This window comes from Acinonyx jubatus, chromosome D2 (assembly GCF_027475565.1).
Source record: "Acinonyx jubatus isolate Ajub_Pintada_27869175 chromosome D2, VMU_Ajub_asm_v1.0, whole genome shotgun sequence".
NCBI classification, from domain to species: Eukaryota; Metazoa; Chordata; class Mammalia; order Carnivora; family Felidae; genus Acinonyx; species Acinonyx jubatus.
The window spans coordinates 67,083,473-67,106,307 of record NC_069393.1 but is presented as its reverse complement, the minus strand read 5'-3'; the positions used below and the strand labels follow the sequence as shown (position 1 = coordinate 67,106,307).

At 43.5% G+C, this 22,835-nt stretch overlaps 1 pseudogene; it reads right to left on the bottom strand.

Moving 5' to 3' along the window:
- Nucleotides 1-5,262, bottom strand: part of LOC106984749 (rhomboid domain-containing protein 3-like) — a 30,598-nt pseudogene extending 25,336 nt beyond the window's left edge.
- Between the last annotated feature and the right edge of the window lie 17,573 nt (nt 5,263-22,835).

Below are 22,835 nucleotides of genomic sequence, written 5' to 3'. Positions count from 1 at the left end.
CTTCTAGAGAGAGGTCAGTCTGCCCGTTTCAAGGACTTAGTGGGCTGTAGGCAGTAAGGGAATTTAATTTGCCTTAGTTCCCCACAGCACCATGGCAAGCACTTAAAACCCCTTTCCTTTTTTCTTGCATAGCCAGGAGTGTCCGAGGAGCATCACACATATTCCACCTGGGGTGTGTGTGTGTGTGTGCGCGCGCCAGCCTGTTTGCCCTCAGTTGTCCCACGCTCCCTTATCAGTACCTATTTGGGGGTAGCGGGTCTTGACCCGCAATACTGTTGTCAGAAAAAACAAAGGACAAGTGTTAGGTGGAGAAGAGGGAACTTCTCTACACCATTGTTCACAATTGGTAACTTGGTGTAGCCGCTGTGGAAACCAGCACGAGGATCCCTTTAAAAATGAAAAATAGGGGGCGCCTGGGTGGCTCAGTTGGTTGAGCGGCCGACTTCGGCTCAGGTCAGGATCTCGCAGTCCGTGAGTTCGAGCCCCGCATCGGGCTCTGTGCTGACAGCTCGGAGCCTGGAGCCTCTTTCGGATTCTGTGTCTGCCTCTCTCTGACCCTCCCCCGTTCATGCTGTCTCTCTCTGTCTCAAAAATAAATAAAGATTAAAAAAAAAATGAAAAATAGGACTCCCATACGATCCAGCAATACTTCTGAGTATTCGCGATTTCTTTTAAAAGAAAATATTCTGATACATTTTGAAAGACCTACGTTGGCACATCAGCACTTGCCTTTCTCCTCCCACGTATACTTTTACCTCTTTTACTTAAGATTTTTCTCTCCACTTTTCTTATCATCATGAACAAAAAGTGTCCACTGTCTGTCAGGCTTTATGTTTGATGATATTTGGGGACAATGAGCTATGTAGTAGAGCCACCGGTGTGGGAGAGCTTAAACTTTAGTTAACACGTAGGAAGAAAATTGCCAAAATAATTGCCAGAAGAACTCCCAGTGTTCTGAGGAAGGAGAGATAAAAGTTTCCTCGCTCTTCTGTTCCTTCTCCGCCTCAGGCAAGGGCACATTTTCTCCCCTCCCCCAACCTCCTTCCAAACCGCTGAGTCATGTTGCTGATAATTATCAAGCAGATGCCCAAATTCCAGCACACGTATTTATTTATTCCTTCAGCATATTTTATGCATATGTATTTATTTTAATTGGCAGGGGGTGAGCGCTGGAAGGGTGGTTGGGAGTTCTGCTTATCATAAAAGTAAGGATTCTGGAAAACTCCTTAGTATAATGGACACTATTCACTACAAGCGGTTGTTGGAATAAACTAGGGAACTTTCCCTAGTGAAGTGTAGCCCTGAAGAAGGGCAACTTATGACAAATTCAGTTGCAAATTAAAAAGTGTCTCCTAGACCACCGGAGAAAAAAAGTTGTTGGGGGAGGGTTTTCCTGACTGTGTCATTATGAAAGCAAGGACAGTAAGTGAGGCTATTAAGATGATTTAGCATCTCAGAAGAGTCTCAGGAAGATAAACACCCTTGCTTTTACAAGAGCAGGTTTGGTGCACAAGAATCTGCGGCTGAAAAGGGAATTACCTAAACCTGGAGTGTTGTCAGTTATTTTGCAGTCATTTGGAGGGTGATAGGGTGAGGGAGGAGGGCCAGTCGCTAAGAGCAGAAGCCGGAGACGGAGAAGAGAGTCCAGGGCCTGTCCCTCTACTGGATGGGTGACGGGGTGTATGTGGAGCTGGCTCAGGAGTCAGTGATGGTGGCCAGAGGCAATGGGGAGAGGACATGCGGAAGAAGTCTAGCCTGGGAGGGAAGGGGGAGATGGGAGGCAAGCCTTTGTGAGGGTGGGGCCGCCAGGTGCCCATCACAGTGCCTGGCACAGGGCATGCCTGCCGTAATTCCTGTACCCCTCATCCCTTGGTTTGCAAAGTCTTACTCATCTTTCAAGCATCTGGTTGCATGTCTTGAATCTCTCTTCCTCAAAGAAGCCTTTCCTGATCCCCTAGAGCACAGATTTGCTACCCACCCCCCTCCCTCCGAAGCCCCTTCTAGGATGCTGTATTTCCAGGACATCACAGCACATTTCACACAACATTTTCGTGTTTTCACGGTCTCATGCTCTCAAGATTGTAAACTCACCATGGCAAGAGGGTCTTCTATAAGGCTTATATCCCCAGGGCTTGGTATAGTGTCTGACACATAAAGGGTTAAGAAATACTTGTTGAATAAGGAGTGGGAATTAGGAGGTGACCCACCAAGATGTTTTAGAATAGACATCCGCACAAAAATATCTTTTACTTCAGCCAAGTTTCACCATGAATGATTTTTTTCATCACTTTTCTGTTTTCCAGAGAAAATGTTGAGAAAAAATAATTTTTTCAGGGTATCCATTATGGCCTATTTGTTTGATCATATAATTAAAAGTCCAATTCTTTTCCATTGTTTATGGCTAAAGGCTAGATTCTAGCCAGTGATATAAGCAATGTTATATAGAGAACTCAAGATAATGTAAAACTTTGGTGAAAAGCTAATATGGGCCAATAAATTCAGATCACTGAAGAGCTGAAATTTTTAGCACTTTATTTAAAAACAATAAGAAGGGCTCTTCTATATATCTTCACAAAATTTAATTGAGTTAATGATCTGCATATTAGCCAAGGTCTGGACTTGAGATGCAGCATCTTTTATCCCTTAAGGTAGTTGTATACTCAGAAATGTGCCTAATTAGCTAATGGATTAGTCTCTGGCATTGACATTTCCAAGGATAAATCCTAAAAAGGAGAATAAGAAGTTTGCTGGGAAGGAGGATTGTGCAATTACACAATGTAAGAAAAAAACCTAGATCAAGCTTTTTGTAGGCATGAGATATAGTCTTGTGTGCTTGTATGCTTGGATTTTTGCTTTAGTTTTTACCTATTTATTATTGTTAATCATACAATTAATCAATTCATACATTTTTGTAAATAGTCAATCAGATCAATAATTCTACAAATAGAGCCGCTTTGCCACACCAATCTCACAGGCTTCTTGAGATATAATTTTATACAGTTTGGTGTACATATGTCCAGATCTTATTCTCTACATTACATGTATATATGTTTATATTTAGAATTATATATTTTTGTTCACTTGTTTTTACATAAAAGGAATTATATTGTGCATTATTTTATAAAATCATTTTTTTCAGATGGCAGTATATCTTAGAGATCTATGACAGTACATATAAATGTACCTCGTTCTTTTTCACTGCTGCGTAATATTCCATGGACTAGATAAAACACTTTATTTAACTGTAGTTGATGGACATTTACTTAGTCATGTAATAAACAACATTATGATGTTTATAATGCATTGTGTACACATGGGAATATTTTTCTAGGCAAATACTATTTTAAATCTAATTGCCAATTAAATCTTGGTAAACAATGTGAAATTCTTCTCCAGAAGAGGCTGTATCGATCAATTTTAGCACCAACAATAATGTATAGAAGTCTCCATTATCTTCTGCTCCTTATGCTTCTACTACTTACTCCCCTTTGTCTTCCAAATTTATGGGAGCAAAACTGATATTTCATCGTTGTTTAATTTGTATGTCTCTGCTTATAAATGAAGTTTCATATCTTTTCATATATTTCCAGCTATTTGAATTTCCTTTCCTGTGAACTACCTGCTCATATTCTTTGCCTCTTTATCTTTTTACTTATCAATAGAAACTTTTTATATTTTAACTTTTTTATATTTACCTGCTAGACTGAAAGAAAATATCTGCAACATACATGTATTATATTTTAACTTAGTTAATGTGTTTTGTTAGATCATTTCTGTACCGTCCAGTTATTCAAACTGTATCTAATTTAAAAATCTCTGCCCCAATATGTAGTGTCAATTCTTTCCTGTATTTTCTTCTTTTACATTGATGTTGTATACATTTTTATTTCTCACTTATCTAGAATTAATTTTTTTGGCCCCCAAGAAGGTCTGGCTTGAAAAGTAAACTGGTTTTTATTCTAAACACTGCCAAGGGGGAGGTGCCGAAGGGGGCTTCTCCTGCACCCCTGTGACTCTCAGCAGAGAGGGCTGGGCTTGGACTACCTACCCATAGGCCAAGCTTCTTGTCACCTGAAGGCCTGCGTGTGCTGGGGAGACCAGAGCCCTCAGGGTGGGCAAGCTGCCCCTGCCCTGAGTCACCAGCACCTCAGTGCCCGCCTTTCCCCCCACCAGCAGTGACAGGGCACCTTCCACATGGCCTGTGGCTGCTAGTGCGACCACTGCCTGCTCTGTGAGGAAGCCCATGCGCTCCAGCCTGTAGGATGTGGGGCACGGGGAGGGACTGGTCAAGGCTACCTCCAGACCCCAACCAGGAGACCCCACCCCTGCCCGCCCACCTCATCCCAGAGAAGTGATGGAAGATTTAAGCAGCCAGAGCAGGGGTTCTCAGGACACGGGGCGGGCTCTTCAAGGAGCGAGGCCTGGATCCCCCTCCTGTGGCATCTGCTCATCCAGGGCCGCCCACAGCCGGGTCTCTGGACGGAAGCTGGGCCAGGCCCACCTCTGAGGAGCCCACCCAGGTCCGCTGCACAGACCCCAGGCCGGGGAGGGAGCTGGGATGAGTCTTCACTGCAGGACAAGAGGCTAGGGGTGACCATGTAAGGAGGTCCAGGGATGGCAGGATGGGTGATAAGCAGCTTGGCCAAGCCGCCTGGGGTACGAAGGAGTCTGACCAGCACCTGGCCGGGGCCCTGCCAAAGACGCCCTCCTGAATTGCCCGCAGCCACTGCTCAGAGAGCGCCAGCCACCGGAAGGCCCCGGCTGCACAGCCCAGGCCAGCAAGGAGGACTCAGAAGAGCTGTAGGAAGGGTGGCTCCCGCTGAGCAGTGGTATCTAGGCAGCAGCCATGGGGGCAGGACCCCCCCCCCCCCCCCGTGCCTTGGCTGTCTAGGCCAGTGACAGGGCCAGAGGGACAGGCCTGTGGACACCCGGAGGCCTGCCAGCAGCACGGCTATTAGCCCAGCAGCGAGGGCGAGCAGGGCAGAGGCACGCAGGAACCGCCGCGTGCCCAGGTGGTTCTCCAGCCACCAACCCAGTGTGGGCGGGAGCAGCAGGCTCAGGAGCCGGCCGGGTAAGGGCCGAGGGGCCCAGGGCGTGGGTCAGCAGCCTGTGTGCCTGCCAAGGGTCCGGCAGCAGTTCGGGGTCAAGGCAAGACTGCAGACTCTGCAGCGGCAGCAGCAGCAGCAGCAGCAGGAAGGAGGAGTCTAAAGGCAGCGCTGGGCACAGTAGGCGGGGCGTGGCGGGGTGGCCTTGGGCATGCATCGCCTGGCTGAAGGTGTCAGGGGTAGTCTTGGGGCTGTGTGTGCTCAGAGCATCCTACGCCCCCCACCCCCTTCCCCGCCCCGCGAATGCCAGGTGGAGTCCCCGGCTGGGAGTCAGGACTCCAGATTCCCTGCAAAGCCCGAGAGCCCGCAGCCCATTCGCCTGGCACTGGGCTTGACCCCGCCCACCAGCAGGTGTCCCACCCCTTCCCCTACCCCCCCAACTGGTTAGTCCACAGTTGCTCTAGGCCCGGGGCCCTTCTCCTACAATTAATTTTGTATACTGTTTTAGATATGGATCTAATTTTCCTTTTTCTCAGCTAGCCAATTGTCCCAAGTTCTTTCCTCGGTTATATGAAATGCTATCTCTAGAATATATTTATCTTTGAATTCTTTTGAGTCCCACTGATCCCTTTTTATCTACTTCTATTCCAATTCGGTGTCTTGGTACATTACCACAGCTGTATAGTATATTTTGATTTCTAACAAGCCCTATCCCCATCATTGTTTTCTTTTTCTCTAAAAAAAAAAAAAATTACTCCTGTAACATTTTCTATTCCACAAGGATTTTAGAATTAATTTGTCAAGTCCCATAGAAATTTGATTGGGAATGCAACTAAATTTTTAGATTAATTTATGAAGAATTTATTGAGTCTTCCTAAATACAAACATGGCATTTTTCTATTTTATCAAGACTTCTTTTCTGTCTCCCAGTAAGCTTTATACCTTTCTTCATGTTCATATTAGAAAATTATGCTTTATAACTAACTGTCCCTGGTGTGTAGAAATAAGTGATAGATGGAATACATCAAACTTGCTGAATTTTCTTGAGTTCTAATAGAAAAGTCAAAGATTACCTGAGAAACTACTTAGATTTTTGTATAAATCCCAAATAATATCAGCTGTGTCTCTTTCTGTCTAGTGACTATTACTTATTTTCCATGTCTTATTGCATTATTCTAGAATCTTCATTATAATGTTCAATAGTAGTGATCATAATAGCCATACTTATTCCTGATTTTAGTAAGAATGCTTCTAATATTTCAACATTAAGTAATATGTGCATTTGAGGTATAAGTTTTTGTATATCCCACGAATAAAAGCAAACGTGTGTGTTTGCGTCGGCGTTAGTCTGATGGAAAGTGTTGGAAAATAATTAATTTTACAGTTTCCTAACCTTCAGTCACATCAATCTAACGAGTCCCCAAGAGCATTTTGTGAAGAGAGCCCGGGTTAACATATCCTAGCACTCCTTAATGCCTCAAGTTGTTTTCCCATTAACCCACAAGTGAATAAAAATTATTCCCCTTTGATTAAAATCACCAGAATGGACTTCATATGTGTCATTTCCTTCTAGGTTTTAATTTTGTAACCACTTCAACTCTATGCAGCTTTAAAGCACCCTGATGTCCTCATGGCATGAGCTCCAGGCTCCAATCCCCTAAGAATCCCTCTACCACCACTGTAATGACTTTCAAATTTTTCAAGAAATCTCCTGTGCTATGTCCACATAGGCCTGACGGTTATCTCCTTGACCCCGGAGAACCTCTCCTTTCCCCATTTCCCCATTCTAAGCAGCTAGCTTTGATGTGTATATGACCTGTATTTGCAGAAGTTGTCTATCAGGGTGATTCATTTTGCACCCATATAGTAATCACTTACTGTAGCCTGGCTCTATACTAGAATATTTAGTGAATAACAAAAGCATAGAAGACATTGCCTTCTTTCTCCAATTTTCCTACAATTGCTTGTATTCTAATTGCATAAGAAATGTAAGACCGGTTGCTGAAAGCTAGGAGATTCTTAGAGGAGGGGCATTCTTGAATTAGGTCCTAAAGGGCCTTATATACATAGGTCAGTATATAAGGTCTAAAATGTGTTTATTTTTTAATTAATTTATCTTCATTAGCGGCAATCTGGATTGGGACACACATTGCCACATGTCTCCCCATATTGAAGCCCTCTCTGTAAATCACTTTCACATATTCAGACGCATATCCTTATCTCCTTCTCATTCACATTCTGACAGGTGCCCAGGCGGCCTAGGCCATCTCCATTCATTATTATAAAAACATTTGTCTTACCTAGAGTATCGCAGTCCCCATCTAAGTGGCTTCCCCATCTTCAATTTCTTATCTCTCCAATCTTTCATATACACAGCTACCATCTCAAGCTTACAGAGAAACTTCAAGGATGTCAATCCACTTCTCAGGATTAATGACTTTCCGTTTTCACACTGCATTTAAAATCCTGGGTGACCTTTTCCACCTTTTTACAAAGAGCTGGTTTTCTATAATCCAACCATACATAAGTGTTCAATTAAGTCTTTACCTCTGTTCACACTGTTATATCTACTGGAATATCTTCCTCTCTTTTTATTATCCCATGGCTTAGCTCCAACAACAAAAAATTTTCTGCATTATTTCCATCTCTCATTAATTCTGGCTTTCACTGGGTTTTACAGCGATTTAAAGTATGTGTGCCAATTAAGTTACAGTGCTGTGTTTTATGTGTGTGTAGCCATATTTCTATCCTTCTCGCCTAGATTGTGAACTCTGAGGAAGGCACTGTTACCTGTATCATTGCTATATTTTCTCAGGAGTGCTTACAATGCCTATCACACAGGAGGGCCTTTGTAAATACCTTCTGGATTGAATTGATCATTTAGATAATAAACTGAGACGATTAGAGGTCTTAAGTTTACCCATGGATTGGGTTAATTTCCATTTATAATATTTTGTCTGCATGGTCCAGAAGACTATGTATAAGCTGGTTTTAGACACTGAGTAAATCACAGTAGGAATTGTCAGCTTTTCTTACAGATATGCCTAGACTTGTCCTTGATTTTTTCTCTTTCCTAGAAAAAACTATAACCTTGTCCTTCCCTCTCCTTATCTTTAGAGAATGCCCCAGCTTCTTTCATTCGTGTTTTAATTTTAATTAAAACAAAACAAAACCCACCTATTCACTTGGAGAATCAGTTACATTTCTTTTCTTTTCAAATTTTAAGAATCCTCCATATGAGTTCCCAGAACAAGATAAACAATGTAAGCCTTCAAGGACCCAGAGAAAGTGGTTTGCACCTATTTAAATGTCATTCTGAGTGTTATTTAGAGATGCTTCACAGAGGGTGGGCACTGCCAGACCATCACAAGGCTTTTACGCTCTTCAATCTAACTGTGCTTCAATCCCAGAGAATCCCACAGCCACAAATTTGTGCTGTGTAATACCAATGAAAGGGAAACAGTTAAAAGGAATTTCTGAGTTCATTTCTTTTCTTCAAGTATTTATGAACAAAAAGTTGGAAAGAAATTCACAGCATAAGTGCATCTAGAAGAAGGCTAAGAGCAGCAGAAAACCAGATGACACATTCTGGAACGGGAGCAATCAAGGTTCTATTCAATCCATTCCCCCTACCCCTCGTGCATCAGAATAGTTTCCCCTTTGAGACTTCTTGCACAGTTGCACAGGTGTATTGAATTCACACTGCTCCACCAAAAAAAAAAAAAAAAAAAAAAAAAAAAAGGCAAAAAATATGTTCCTCTGTCAACAGCTCTAGAAATTTCAGCAAATTCTTTAAGAGGCAAAGATTAAAAATAATCCACTGAGGATTGTTTCCTACTATCAAGACAATGGCAATGCTTTTCAGCTGTGAAGAGTCTCTTGATCTAACGATAAAGAAAAAAAATGTGTCTACGTTGGTACCATGTACTGGGAAGGTATGTGGCTAGGACAGGAGTCAGAAAACTTTTTGTAAAAGGCTAGCAGTAAATATTACAGGCTTGGCAAGGTACCCAATCTCTGTTGCAACTACTCAACTCGGCCTTGTAGCTGGAAAGCAGCCATAGACACTACATAAACAAATCGGCATGCCTGCATTCCAATAAAACTTTATTAACAAAAAAGCCTGCAGCCATAGTTTGCCCAGGGTTAGACTCTATGTTCCTTGACTGGAGTGATCATCTCTTTCTTAGTAACCATTGCTAAGGTTGGAGCAGAGTCCAGATTGTGTCTGACACATAGTAGGTGCCAAAGAAATACTTGTAAGTACAAAAAATAATTATTTAACATTTTTAAAACATATTTTTTGTCTTCAGCTCACCATCTAGATTTTTGTGGAAGACTAAACGAGGAAAATGTAGAGTAAGAACAAAAAGATCATGGATTGTGGGTTCCGCATCAGTTCTTAATTCAATATCAACTTTTTCTACCAACTTTAATGAGAGTTTATATCTCGACATCTCAGTGACTCAGTTTTCCTAATTATTGAGATAGGATTTAGACTCAGTTCAGGTCATTTTTGTGAAGCTCAGCTCATGTCAGAAATCTGAAAGGAGCCCCAAGAAGTTCACAAGGTAAAAGAGATTGCAGTTGGCCAGATGACCAAGCCCCCCCCAACCCCCCCCCCCCCCCCGCGCTTCTATTCACTTTTATCGATCTCTTTGTCTGTCACTTCTGTCACTGTGCCTATCTCCCATGGCATGGAAGATGGATCAGACCCCATTACTACCATCAGCAAAGCTCTAGCTGGGCTCCTAAAAGGGGCTACCTAAAGGGGATATAGCAAGAATGGAGGCACATTCTGAAAGTTAAGTGTTATTTGATGGGGAATTTTCTCTCTAGCCAGCACAGGTCATCTCTGGGGGCACTGTAGCTGGATCTTGATTTGGACAATGTGAGACTAGTATATCAGTTAGAGTCCCAAAATAAAGTAGATGGCACATTCAGGATAATACAAGGATAGTTAATTTACAAAGATGTGGATGGGGCATAGGAAAAACACAAAGCACGGTGCAACACCCTAAGGTTAATAAGGAAAGAGGGTCATCACCCCTAAGCCCAAAGAGATGAGGGAGGAAGAGTTGTGTGAATCCTGAAGGAAAAAGTCATCTAGAACTGGTCACCATGTGAGGAGCAGTGACCTTGCGTTGGGTAACAGAGCTAGATGGAGGCCCTACAGAAAGATGAGAAGGGAAGTAATTCCTTACCGTCACTTCCCTTCCTCTCTTTGATTCCCTTTGGAGGTCCTGATTGGCTGCACTAAACCATCAAAGTGCAAGGGTGCCTGTTGGTGTGGTCCACACAAGTCAGTCTCCAGGGACAGTGAACAGGGTGAAGACAGTGGAGAGCAGATCTGGAGAGACAAACAGAAGATGTCCAGCACAAATGGAGCCCAAAGGCACAGAAAGCTTATTACACTGAGGCCATCCTCTGTGAGGGTTGTTAGGTACATCAGGGTGGCATCAGATTGATTATTCACACACTCCCATTTTTCTTCTGAATGAGATTTTCACTGTCTACAAGGAAATGAATTGAGCAATTTTTTGTTCCCTGCAGTGTAAGGAGAATCTTTTGCCAACCACCGTCATTTAGCAGATGGTAGGTGACACTGTGAGGCCTGCTTGGCACCTTCCAAGGCAATAACCAGGGAGAGAGCACTGGAGTCAAGAGTCCCAGGTCCCAGCTCTGGCTTTGCTCCTAAGTAACTAAGTGACTGAAGAAAAGTCACTTCTCTTGGGGCTCAGCCTCACTTTCCTAATCTAAAATAAGTGGTTATTGGATCTGATAATCTGTGATCACAGTCCTTAATCTAGAGTCCTCTTGAAAATATTTAAAACCATTGAAAAATTTGCATGGTGCATAAGAGCATTTCCTATCAGAATAATAATGGTTCCCTCTTATCTAACACTTACTACCATCTAGGCACTTAGGTACTACTATGCTTAGCTCGTTCTCTGTCTCTTCTTTCTCTTCTCTCCTCCCTCTAGAAAATCTCATTGAATCCCCACAACAACCTTGAAGCTCATGAGTCTTTTTCTATTTTATCTTTGAGTAACTTGCCCAAGACACATGGTTAGGAAGCAGAAGAACCAGAATTGTCACCACTCTCTTTAACCCCTAAGATCATGGTCCACCTACCCCCATGTTCCCTTGACCCCAGAGTCAGACATGTGTGGTGAAGGATGCCAAATGTGCATTAACTGCTCCTGTAGAAGAGGCCTCAGGCAACATGGGGGCCACTTCCTGGAAAAGGTGTGAGAGTTGGAGTGTTGAGGTCCTCCCTGACGGCCACAGTGTGGGAGAGGTTAAGGAAGGACAGTTGAAGCTGAGGGAGTCAAGTCCTGCTGTGCTGAGTCCTAGGGGTAAAAGAGATGCCTCATAGAGCAAATCCAAAGGCCAAGGGTCTTGGAGCTGAACAGGAGTACTTCCTCTTTCATTGAAGATGTTTTTTCCTGTTAACCATCTATAAATCTTGTTGGCCCATCTGATGAAGGAAGTATTGCCCCATTCTATAGTAGCCTCAGAAGGCTCTGGAGAATAAGCTCCTCCATTCTAAAGGGAGAACCCATCATACTTTCCAGAGAGCAGAGGCAACAGAAGGTTGGGGTTCTTGGGGCCCTGTGATCTGGCACATTCAAGCCACTTAAGCCACCAGAGCTTCATGCTGGGATTGCTGCTGGCTACCCTGTCACCATCTGGAGAGCCTTTCAACCAGGCCTTGGCTACCCTTTGAAAGCCAACCTGTTCTGTTGCTTATTCCAAATGGAGCAAGTGCCTAAAGAGCATCTGTGAAGCCAAGATACCCCATCTGTGAAGCTCCTAAGGTACTCTGAGTCCAAGAAGGACTTTTCGGATCCATCCTCTGAGCTCCAAAGTGGGAGAAATCCCTCTAAGCCAACTTGCAGCTTTTTTTTACGCCTGGTCAGTGCACATCACCTACCGTGGAACCCCAGGGACACAATTCCCCTGAGGAAATCCCATTTCTGGGAGGAAATGATTTGCTGGCCTCTCTGCAAGGGCAATGGGGACTTCAGAGCTCTTCAACACCGCACCTCAAGGTGGGGGACTCTAGTGGGTGCAGGCGGCCAGCCAGCCAGGTTTATTTCCTCTGTGCTGGCACAGCCATAGCAACAGCAAACCTTGGCAGCCCTGCCATTTGACCTGGATCACGAATGCGAAATGCTCTGCACGGCCTGGCGAATCCTCTAGATTCCACTTTGTTCTGCCAGAGGCCTTCTCTGCACACTCCATCAATCCCTGTAATCCCTTCCTTATTGCCTGGCTGCGCGGATGGCTTAACTTGCCTCCGAGCTGCCTGAAGCCTGCAGTCTGCTGCCGCTGCTGGTGCCAGAAACCCCAGTCCAGTACCCAGGGCAGGAGGGACTCTGAAGCTTTCCATCTGGGCACCAGGATGGAAAGGGATATTGGCCCCACTGTTCTTGACCAGAGAAACATGAAGAATTTTTTGAATAGCCCAACAGTAAGGAATCAGTGGATGCAGAATGTAATCCTGCTCCCGATTTGGCCTTGGAGCCTATGCCGATGTGTCAGCAAAAAAGACATGTTTTCCTTTTGCTGGTTTGCTGAATCCCACAACTTCCTACCAATGATAGTGACTTTGAGATACCAGGGAACCTCCTTTAAACTTCGGCACCTGGCTACATGAATTATTTTCGTGGATGGCATTTCACAGATAAAGAAACTGAGATACAGGGAGATGAGCCAGATGCCTCACAGTGGCCAAGCTAGAAAGCCAAGAACAAAACAAGACTGGACACAGCACTTACTATATGATGAGTGACGTGGGACTAGCACTCTATGCACCTTCCCTTCAATCCCCAACTCGCACTTGAGGTGAACATCATCTCCCCTCATTATTGCCATCACTGATGAGAACGTATGGTTCTGGCCTTAAGTTTGCAGTCCGACGTTCTCTCTGACACACCGATTTGTGTTTCTTCCACCTATTTTAAAGACCTGCGTCTTTCATATTCCCTTCTTCTGAAAGCTTCCTTCTTATTCAGGAAATGAAATCTATGGATGATTTATCTTGCACTTCACTTCTTCCTGTAAAGGCCAAATTCAACCAGAAACTCATGAAATTCAATATTAACCAATTTCCTTCCAATGCTTCCCTTAAACCAGCTTTGACCATGCACTCTGTGGGAGGCAATAATAAGCACCCAAGAGAAGAGACCCCATCCTCTAGAAATGTATCAAGTAGATGACAATGATCCAGAAATTTCCCTTTTGCAATAACTCTTGCAATTGGGAACCTGGAGCCAGTTTCAAGAATGGTCAATGAAGCATGCTAATAATTATTTTAAGTGAAATAACCCAAATATATATCAGTAGTAGAATGTACACCTAACGTGTGGGAAAGTGATACTACCCAGCAATGACATCTGAGTGAACTATAACTCTAGGTATCAATGAATATAAACCCCAAAATATACCATAGAGTGGAAGAAGTAAGGCACAAAAAAATGCAGGTGATACACATATTTACATGGAATTGAAATGTAAAAAAAAAAAAAACAAATAGAATAATATTTAGTGTTCATTACATAGGCGGAAAAACTAGAGGGGCACAAGCTACTAGCCAAGGTGATTCCTTCCTTTGGCATCAGGGGAAATGGAAAAGGATGTGACTGAGAAGGGACACATAAGATGCTTCTAGGAGAAAATGTTCTGTGTCTTCCCTTGAGAGGTAGGTACCAAATGGCCTGTCTCATTCTTTAAATTGTATACCTGTTTTTGTAGACATTTTTATGTCTGTGTCTGTCTCATTCCCTAGAATGTGAGCTCCATGAAGGCAAGGTTTTACTTGTTTATCGCCAGACCATCAACATCTAGAAGGGTGCATAAAAAGCCAATATTCAATGCCTATTTTTGAGCAAGTGAGTGAATTCATTACTTAATGAATATTTTCATAATATAACTTTTAGTAAGTTAATGTTTGATATAATAAAACCCATAGACAAGAGTGCTTTTGCAACAAGGTCCACAAATGCTGAGGCCTGAAGAAACGGAGTGAAATGAAGGGAGGGGTGTTCACTGTGACCAGTGTCATCTGGGGAGGATGCAGCCAGACACTGAAGATGAGAAGAGAAGACAGGGGAAGGGAACTCCGAGCCAAATGACCAACACCAGAATTACTACTATTAACTGAATTTTTTACACTGTGCCAAGATCTTATTGGACTTTCACTACAAGTCACTAAGATAAATACCATTATTACGTCCATTTCACAGATGAACTCATGGCTTTCATTGAGCTAGTAAGTGGACTTGTGGTCCAGTATGTCTGACTCTAGTAGATACACAAGCAGAAGAGGGAATATACAGGGAGTCTTCAGTAGGGTCATGGAGACTGGCTTCTGCTGGGCAGGGCTTACCAAGTTCAGCTCTGACTCAGCTCCCAATGAGCTCACTCTCCAACCAGGCCCCATTGCTCTGTGCTGGGAGCCAACTATTTGTGGGGAGCACTGTTCCTCTGCAGTGGAAGTGAGTGAGCAGCAGATGATCAGTAGTGAGTCACCTGCTTCTCATTCCGTGGTGGCAGTGTAAGCACCATTATCTTGACAGAGATCCTCCTCCTACAAAAGGTGGGTACAGGCAGAGGAATTGGGGTTTTGCAGCTCAGATTTCCATTCGATGCATGAACACCACCTGAGGTCAATGGGATTGCAAACCAAGGCCCAACTTAGACATAACCATCGAAACTTCTGCTTGTCAACAAGAAATCCTCATTTTCCAGGGGAAATTAATATTAATAGTCAACATTACTATCATCAAAAAATGGCAGCACTTATCCAATACGAAGCCCTATGCTAAGTGCTTCATAAGAAGAACCGAATTTTCCTAAGAGTAATGTGAGGTATTTAATACCTCCATCTTAGTGATCTGAGATTTTAAATGACTTGACCAAAGTAATACAAACTGTCATCCATGTCTGCAAGACTCAAATCCCTGTTGATGGGCTACAGAACTTAGGTTCTTAACCACCTCACTCTATTGCCTCTTGGGCAGAGCAATGCAGTAAAACGTTCAGGAAATACCTGGGAAGGTGTCGAGAAAGGGCATGACAGTCTTACCCATCATGCTTAGGACTCGGGAAACAGATCTCGTTGGGCATCCTTGGAGCACTTTACCAAGATCTATCTCTCTCTTTCTCCCCTCCACCTGCCCCCAGACCTCAAGAAAATGTGAGCTTCTCTGAAAGTTCATCAGATTAGCAGGAGGAGCCTTAAAGGCTGTACTTCTCCATGCAAGATTAACAAGGATATGTGTTAAATTCCCTCCTCCCCTCTCCGCCCCCCCCCCCCCCAGAGCTCCCTGTGTTTCCCTTTTGTGTCAAGTTAAAATTCAGGCACATTTTCATCTTCATTTCACCTTGAGCTTCTATTGGCAGTGGCTCCTACTGCCTCAGATTTCAGTTTCCCTGTTCTTTCCTTCACACCACCCTAATTCCTGTAAGACTTGAACAGGGACTTAATGCTCTGAAACAGATCTGTAAGGCACCCAGGAGAGTTTGCAGCTTTAAAAAGTTAGAATAAAATTTAGAATCAAATGAAGAAGCAAATCAACACTTTCTGCTTTTATCTTATTTGTAACTTTGGGTTTTCTTAAATCATGACTCCTTCTAAAGCAAGACGGAATTTGAGTTATGAGCAAAATATGATTGGAAAAAGAAATCCTGTAATTAGAGAAATAGGATATTCAAGGTTCATAATGCAAAAATCCTAGCCCCTCTTCTGACTATATCTTTTAAACCTGAAATGCTAAATTCCATTAAATTGCTTCTAATTTATATATTGGAAACAGAACCCAGACAGACTCAATTATCCAAATTAAGATTCATCTAGTCTCCACCCTGGGCTCAGACCAAATTGGGTCTCCTAGCTCTGCCTCCCTCATGCGCATAGCAATCACACCATTTCTCTGGTGGGTTTCGCAGATGTGGTCGGACAGCACTAGGCATTGCCGGCTGCCCCGACTCAGGAAATTAACTCTGCATGGTTTGTCCTGTGCCCTGTCATTGCTGGAACATGGAACACAGGTGAAAAGAAAACAGACCGGCTTGGCCTCATCCTGCCTCTCTCCAGTGCCACAGAGGCCTTTCAGGATGTTTTTGGTATCACATGGCAAGAAAATTGCCAAGAAGAGACCTTCAGAAGTCGCTGGGAGACTTAAAACTGTGGTCGGATGGAAAGCTATAAAAATGAAAGAAGAAAATCAAAACAGAAGGTCAGACAGTACAAACAGGGAGTCTCAAGAGGGTGTTAGATGAAGATTTAAAATATTTGAAGATGGATGGTCCAAAAAAAAAAAAGAGGAATAATTTTAAAGAATAGACAAAACTGAAAATATGTACCATGAGCTGCAGGACAAAGAGAATTTTTCTAACACCTAAATGCTTAATAATACTTGGTGTCTGTTTGACAGGTGCAGGATTTTATAATGAAGTTTCCACCTCTCCCCACCTCTCCCTATACAACACTCTCCCATGCATAGATGAAACAAAAAGAGACATAGGTATTTGACCTTGCTAAGATTTATACCTTCCCTTGCCTGTGTCTAGAGTTTCCACTTTAGTCCATTGATTCTCAGACACTTAGCAGTGTAAATCAAGGACAGATGATACTATTACTACTCTTGACTACTACTGCTAATAACAATAGCAGCTAAGATTGAGTGCTTACTGTGTACCAGGCACTGTTCTAAGCACTGGATGAGTATGAACTCATTAATCCTCATAGCACTTTGCTCACAGGATTAGATTTCCACATTGGATATGAAGAAGCTGGGACATAAACAGTCTACTGCCTGCCTATGGTTACACAGCTTGTAAGCGATAGCATGCTGGAGAAGCTGGAGGAGAGATCAGAAGACGGAGGCAACTGGGCTCAGTCCACATACCAGCGGCCTGCGGTGGTGAGGGAGGACGGGAGAAAAGCTAAATGAACTGGGAATCAAGAAAAACTTCAGGGACGCCAGAGCAACAGCAGGTAGGAAAGAATTAAGGAGGGAACTGCTTTTCAGAAACATTGTGATAGATGATGAATTGGATCAAATTTAATGCTCTTCAGGGGACGTAAGTATAAATTTGAGATTCCTATTAGAATATTCTACGTTTTGGAGCGGGTTCTCAGATTGCAATTCTGCAGAGACTGAAACATTTAAGGACCCTGCTTGTATGGTAGTCACACATGTAAAGTGCTTAATGATTTCACATATGTGATCTCACCAGTTAAGCACAATCTCATGAAGATAAAACGTAGGGATGATGTATATTTTTAGGGAGAGAGCAGGGAGGTGTGAGGTGCTTCCAAACAGCTTGGAAGCAAGATGGCTCCTCTGATAATTAAACTATGAAATCAACAGTGGATTCTTTTAAGGGATATTTATGGAGCACCTACTATGTGGCAGGAATTGCTCTATACAATGGGATATGGCACTTAACAAAATAAACATTTCTTGGAGCTTACGTTCTAGTAAGGAGAGAAAGAAAATAAGCAAATAAATAAATATTTACCATAGTGTCAGTTAGGAGCTGACACAATGGTTCTCAGCAAAGACATGAATGGACATCTCCAGCTCTACAAGCTCCTGCTTTCACCTCCAGGATTGAAGGTGTCACCCACCAGGAGGGGAGGGGGTTGGGAAGTTACAGAAGAATGGAAAAGGGAGTGCTACAAGAGCCCAATACCAGCAGAGTCCATAAAACAATCAAATAAATAAAAACAAAAGTAAAAACTGTAGGAGAGACATATTTCAAATCTAGCTCTGCTCCTTTCTAGCTATGTGACTTTAGGCCAGTTATTCACCCTCCCTTACTTTGGTTCCTTCCACTATAATAATACTGCCTGCATCTTAGGATTGGGGTATGCATTTAAAAAGGCAATATCTATAAAATTTCTACCACAGTGAGCCCAGTACCTGTTGTTCACTATTAACAGTATGCAGTATCCCTACTGATAAAGCTGTTGGTTCTAGGAGAATCAGTGAAACTCCTCAAGTTGACTGCAAAGACTAACATGTATCATAAGAATCCAACCTGGTGACAGTGGATCCTTACTGCTGATGACAGTTGGTGGTCCTTACTGTTGGTGACAGTAAGTGGTCCTTACTGTTGATCACAAGCCCCACTTAGACTGAAGTCTGGCACAGAGCCCAGCATAGACAGAAAATGCCCTCCAGAGATACCAGAATCAGGTGGTCGTACATTTCTCTATATTCAAAATTCTTTCTTTTCTTTCTTTCTTTTTTTTTTTTTTTTTTGAGAGACAGAATGAGAGAGAGAGCAAGTTGGGGAGGAGCCCAGAGAGACAGAGACACAGAATCTGAAGCAGGCTCCGGGTTCTGAGCTGTCAGCACAGAGCCCAACGCAGGGCTCAATCAAACCCACGAGCCATGAGATCACGACCCAAGCTGAAGTCAGATGCTTAACTGACTGAGCCACCCAGGCACCCCTCTATATTCAAAATTTTTATTTAGTTTTCTTATTAACCAAAAGAGGCATCAGTAGTCATTACCAAGCACTCATTGGATGCCAGCACTAAACCCATGTTCTAGAGAATATAAGGGCAAAAATAAACAAAAGGTCAAACTCAGTTTTCTGCCTTAACAAACTGCCAACTAACTTCAAGATTTACATGAACTCTTGGATCAAAAATCTCTAAGCAGCACAAAATAAGGGCAAGCCTTGGGGTTCCCCCCAAGTACCCCACAGGAGATTAAGAAAGATGTTCCCTTCAGAGAAGGCTGAATCATAGGAGGATGAAGGGGGCACACTTTTGTGGAGTACCTCCTATGTGCCAGCCACCAAAACACACATTCTCGTTACTCCTCACATGCGCTGTTGGGACAGATTCTTAAGCCCATTTTATAGATGAGAACATTCAGCTTCAGAGCAGTTGAATGATTTCTTCAAAGTCATCTAGTTAAACAGAGACTGCCCCAGGATGCAATTCATGTCTGACCTTAAACTCTGTTATTTTCTCTGTTACAAGGAGGCAACATAGGGTAAAGGTCAAGAATGCAGTGGGCTCTGGGGACATAGCTGGGATTTGAACTCCTCTAACTATGAGGTTTAGGAATACTATTTTATCTCCTTGTACCTGTTCTCTCAGATACAAACTATTTTTCATGACAAGCTCTCTCATACAATGTTGTTGGGAATTCAATGACATAATCTTTGCTTAGTGCATAGGTGGTGCTCTAAGTGTTATTTGTGATATCAAATAAGATGACACCTGTTTATAAGTCCTCTTCCCACTGGGACTTATAATGACAGCTTGTTTGGTTTCTGAATAGAGCTTATTACACAAACACCCAGTTTGCTTATAATAGGGACTGTAACTGAATCAGTGTCACCAGCCAGATTACCAGTTTTTCACAAATGTTTTCTCCACTGCCCCTAACCTTGGCCTCCTGTGCGGCATGGGGTCCTCACACCCTTGGTTATCCTGATGCTCTTCTCAGGAGAGGACTGGAGAAAGCAGTCAATGTCTATATTATTTCTGAACTAAAAAGTGTTTGAGCCGAGGATTTAGAAAAAACAGATCTGCTGAGTCAGCAAAGGTTTAGGGTAAAGCATCCTTTCACAAAACAACCCACTGAGAATGGACAGCTTCACCGTAGCAGCTTAAGAGATATCTTGGGGTAAGAGACAAGTTGTAATCTTTCTCATTATCTGAGTCTAAGTACTTAGGAAAGTCTTTATGCTGACAACTGGACTTTTAGCATAGTGCAAAACAGCCCTTTGTAAAGGTCTATCAGATGTCATTGATTCATTTAGAAAATATATAATGAGCACCTACTATTTGCCCTGACAGGCACTGATCTAGGTAATGAGGAAAGAGTAATGAAAATAAGCAGGGGCGCCTGGGTGGCTCAGTTGGTTAAGTGGCCAACTTTGGCTCAGGTCATGATCTCACAGTTTGTGGGTTCAAGCCCTGTGTTGGGCTCTGTGTTGACAGCTCAGAGCCTGGAGTCTGCTTTGGATTCTGTGTCTCCATCTCCATCTCTCTCTTCCCCCCCCCCCCCCCCCCCCCCCCCCCCCCCCGCCATGCTCTGGGTGTGTCTCTCTCAAAAATAAATAAACAAACATGAAAAAATTTAAATAAGAAAAGAAACAAACAACAACCAAAAAAACCCATAGTCTCCGCCCTCAGGAAGCTTACATTCTGCATTATCTATGGTTCCATAACAAGTGATACCAAAACTGGCTGGCTTAGAGCAGTAACCATTTGTTCTCAGTTCTGTAGACTAGCAATTTGGGTTCAGCTCGGCTGTCCTTTTTGTCTCGCCTGGAGTCACTCATGTAACTGCAGTCATTTGGTGCTTCTACTGGGGCCGCATGGTCTAAGATGGCCTGACTCACAGCTGACAGGTGGTATTAGCTATCAGCTGTTTGGTCTAGAGTACCTCCACTGGGACACCTTATGTCTGCTCCACAAAGCCTTTCTTCCTCCAGTTAGGCTCGCCTCAGATGTCCTACTGTGTCATGTCTACAACATTCTATTGGCCAAAGCCAATCACAAGGTCAGCCCAGCCCATCTCTTGATGGGAATACTTCAAATTGCGTGTATACGGTTTGGGAAGAAATTTGTTGCCCTCTCCCTTTTTTTTTTTTTTCAATCTACTATATTTTTGAGTAGTTGAGACAAACAGCAAACATATAATAATGCTTAGGCTGAAGTTTGCAATCCTGGTTCCACGTAAGAATTACCTGGAGGGCTTCTTTAAAAAACAAAAACAAAAACAAAAAACATATCCTCCACCACAGACAAATTAAATACCATGGATTGGAACTTGGGGATCCACATGATTGACCAACGCCCCAAGTGATTCCAATTTGCAGCTGATTTTAAGAATCACTGGTTAAAGTGCCCTGAAGGAAACATAAGGAGGGGTGGGGGAATCTAGAACAATGAGAGAGTTGTGTCAGATGCAGAGGCAAGGAAAACCTTTCTAAAGAGGAAACGTTTGAGCTAAGATCTAAATGAAGCAGGAGAGCACTGGAGCCATCGGAAGCAGAGAGGGAAGTACAAATGAAAAGTAACCCAGGGGCAGAGGTAAAGAACCAGCTGGGGCAGCAGGAACAGATTTGGTAGAAAACATATTGGAAGCATGTCCCACGCCACGGAGGCAGTGCCTTGGAGGAATGTTCTACTCGCTTTCCTACAGTCAAGTCCTCATAGTGTGATCACTTCTCTTGGTTTTTGTAAAGAGATGAAGTCATGAATAACTGAGCGGATAATAGACTGTGGAAGAACACACAACTTTTAAGAAGTTACTTTCTTAAGAGAACTCACTAGTTCAGGAAATGGGAAACAAAGCTGGAGGGGAGAATGTGCAATAGGGGGAAGCAAACCACAAGAAAAAGCATTGCGTCAGAGAAGACAAGTGTTGGAAAAAAATAACTCCAGTCCGAGAGTTCACCAACAGTGGGTTCTCTGACTCACAGGAGTGAAGGGAAGCCCTGAGAACAAAGGCTGGTACCCGTCCCACAGCTCGTCAGAAGTTGAAAGGAGATTAGGATGTAGGGACTCTTGCTCCTGCTTCACTTTCAGGTCTTCCCTCCTCCCACCGTTCCTTGCCACCCCCTCTCCCTGCCCAGTCTGTCCTTGTCAGTGCAGGATTATGAACTGCCACCAGGATCCTTGGCATCTTACCTCCCAACACCCTTCTCCAACAAAGTGGCCAACTTACTGCCTAGGCTGTAGCTTCCATGGAAGAAGCCAGCTCAGCGTGGAGTTGCTTCACCCCTCAGCATTTTGTCCTCTCTGGGAAGCAGCAGGATCCATCCCTTGGTAGAGGTGAGAAGGTAATGACAAGGTGGTGTGGCCCAATTCCCAATGATGGTGCCCCTAGCAAGAAGGAATCCTTCTGGAGAAGAGAAAAGGAAGGCCCAAACAAGGAAATCCAAACGCACCAAAAACTGGCCACCAAATGAAAAATGGCCAGTGTCACTTCCTCGAAACTATATGTGTGGAAATTCTACTGGCCTCTTTTCTGCTCATGGTGGGATCCAAGTCAGCAACAGAGTTTTCAACTGCCCTGAGAGCTGCCAGTCCACAGCCTCCCCCAGCCCCCCTCCTGCCAGACTCCTCCCCAAGGGCCCTGTGACCCTGCACCAGAATGAAGCAGGAGGATGACTGTTAAATAGGCAGAGACCCAGGGCCCTCTCCAAACCCACTGCATCAGAATCTATGGGGTTGGGACCTTAGACTACTCATTTTAAACAAGCTTCCCAGGTAACGCTGTTCCAAGTTAAAAATCACAAATGAAGGGCGCCTGGGTGGCTCAATCGGTTAAGCATCCAACTTTTGATTTCAGCTCAGGTCATGATCTCAGGGTTTGTGAGTTTGATCCCCACAACAGGCTCTGCACTGACAGTGTGGAGCTTGCTTGGGATTCTCTCTTTCCCTCTCTGCCCCTCCCCCACTCATGCTCTCTGTCTCTCTCAAAATAAACTTTAAAAAAAATCACAAATGAAATTTTAAATGCAATTCTCAACCTCCCAACAACCAAGCACATTTCTCTCTCAGCAACTTGGTAGGAAATCTCAGAACCCAAACACTTTTCCAGAACATATCACTAAATAGGAGGTCACAGTTGTGAGCCCCAACTCTGGCAGAAAGAGGACATTTTCCCAAGGAAGCACTTTGAATAGGCTTGGAAAACAATTTACTCTCCAACCTACACAGCTCCCCATGGATGAGAAGGATCTTACTAAACTTGAATGCGGAGACCCTCATGACCAGGGGTCTTAGCTGGCTTGAGC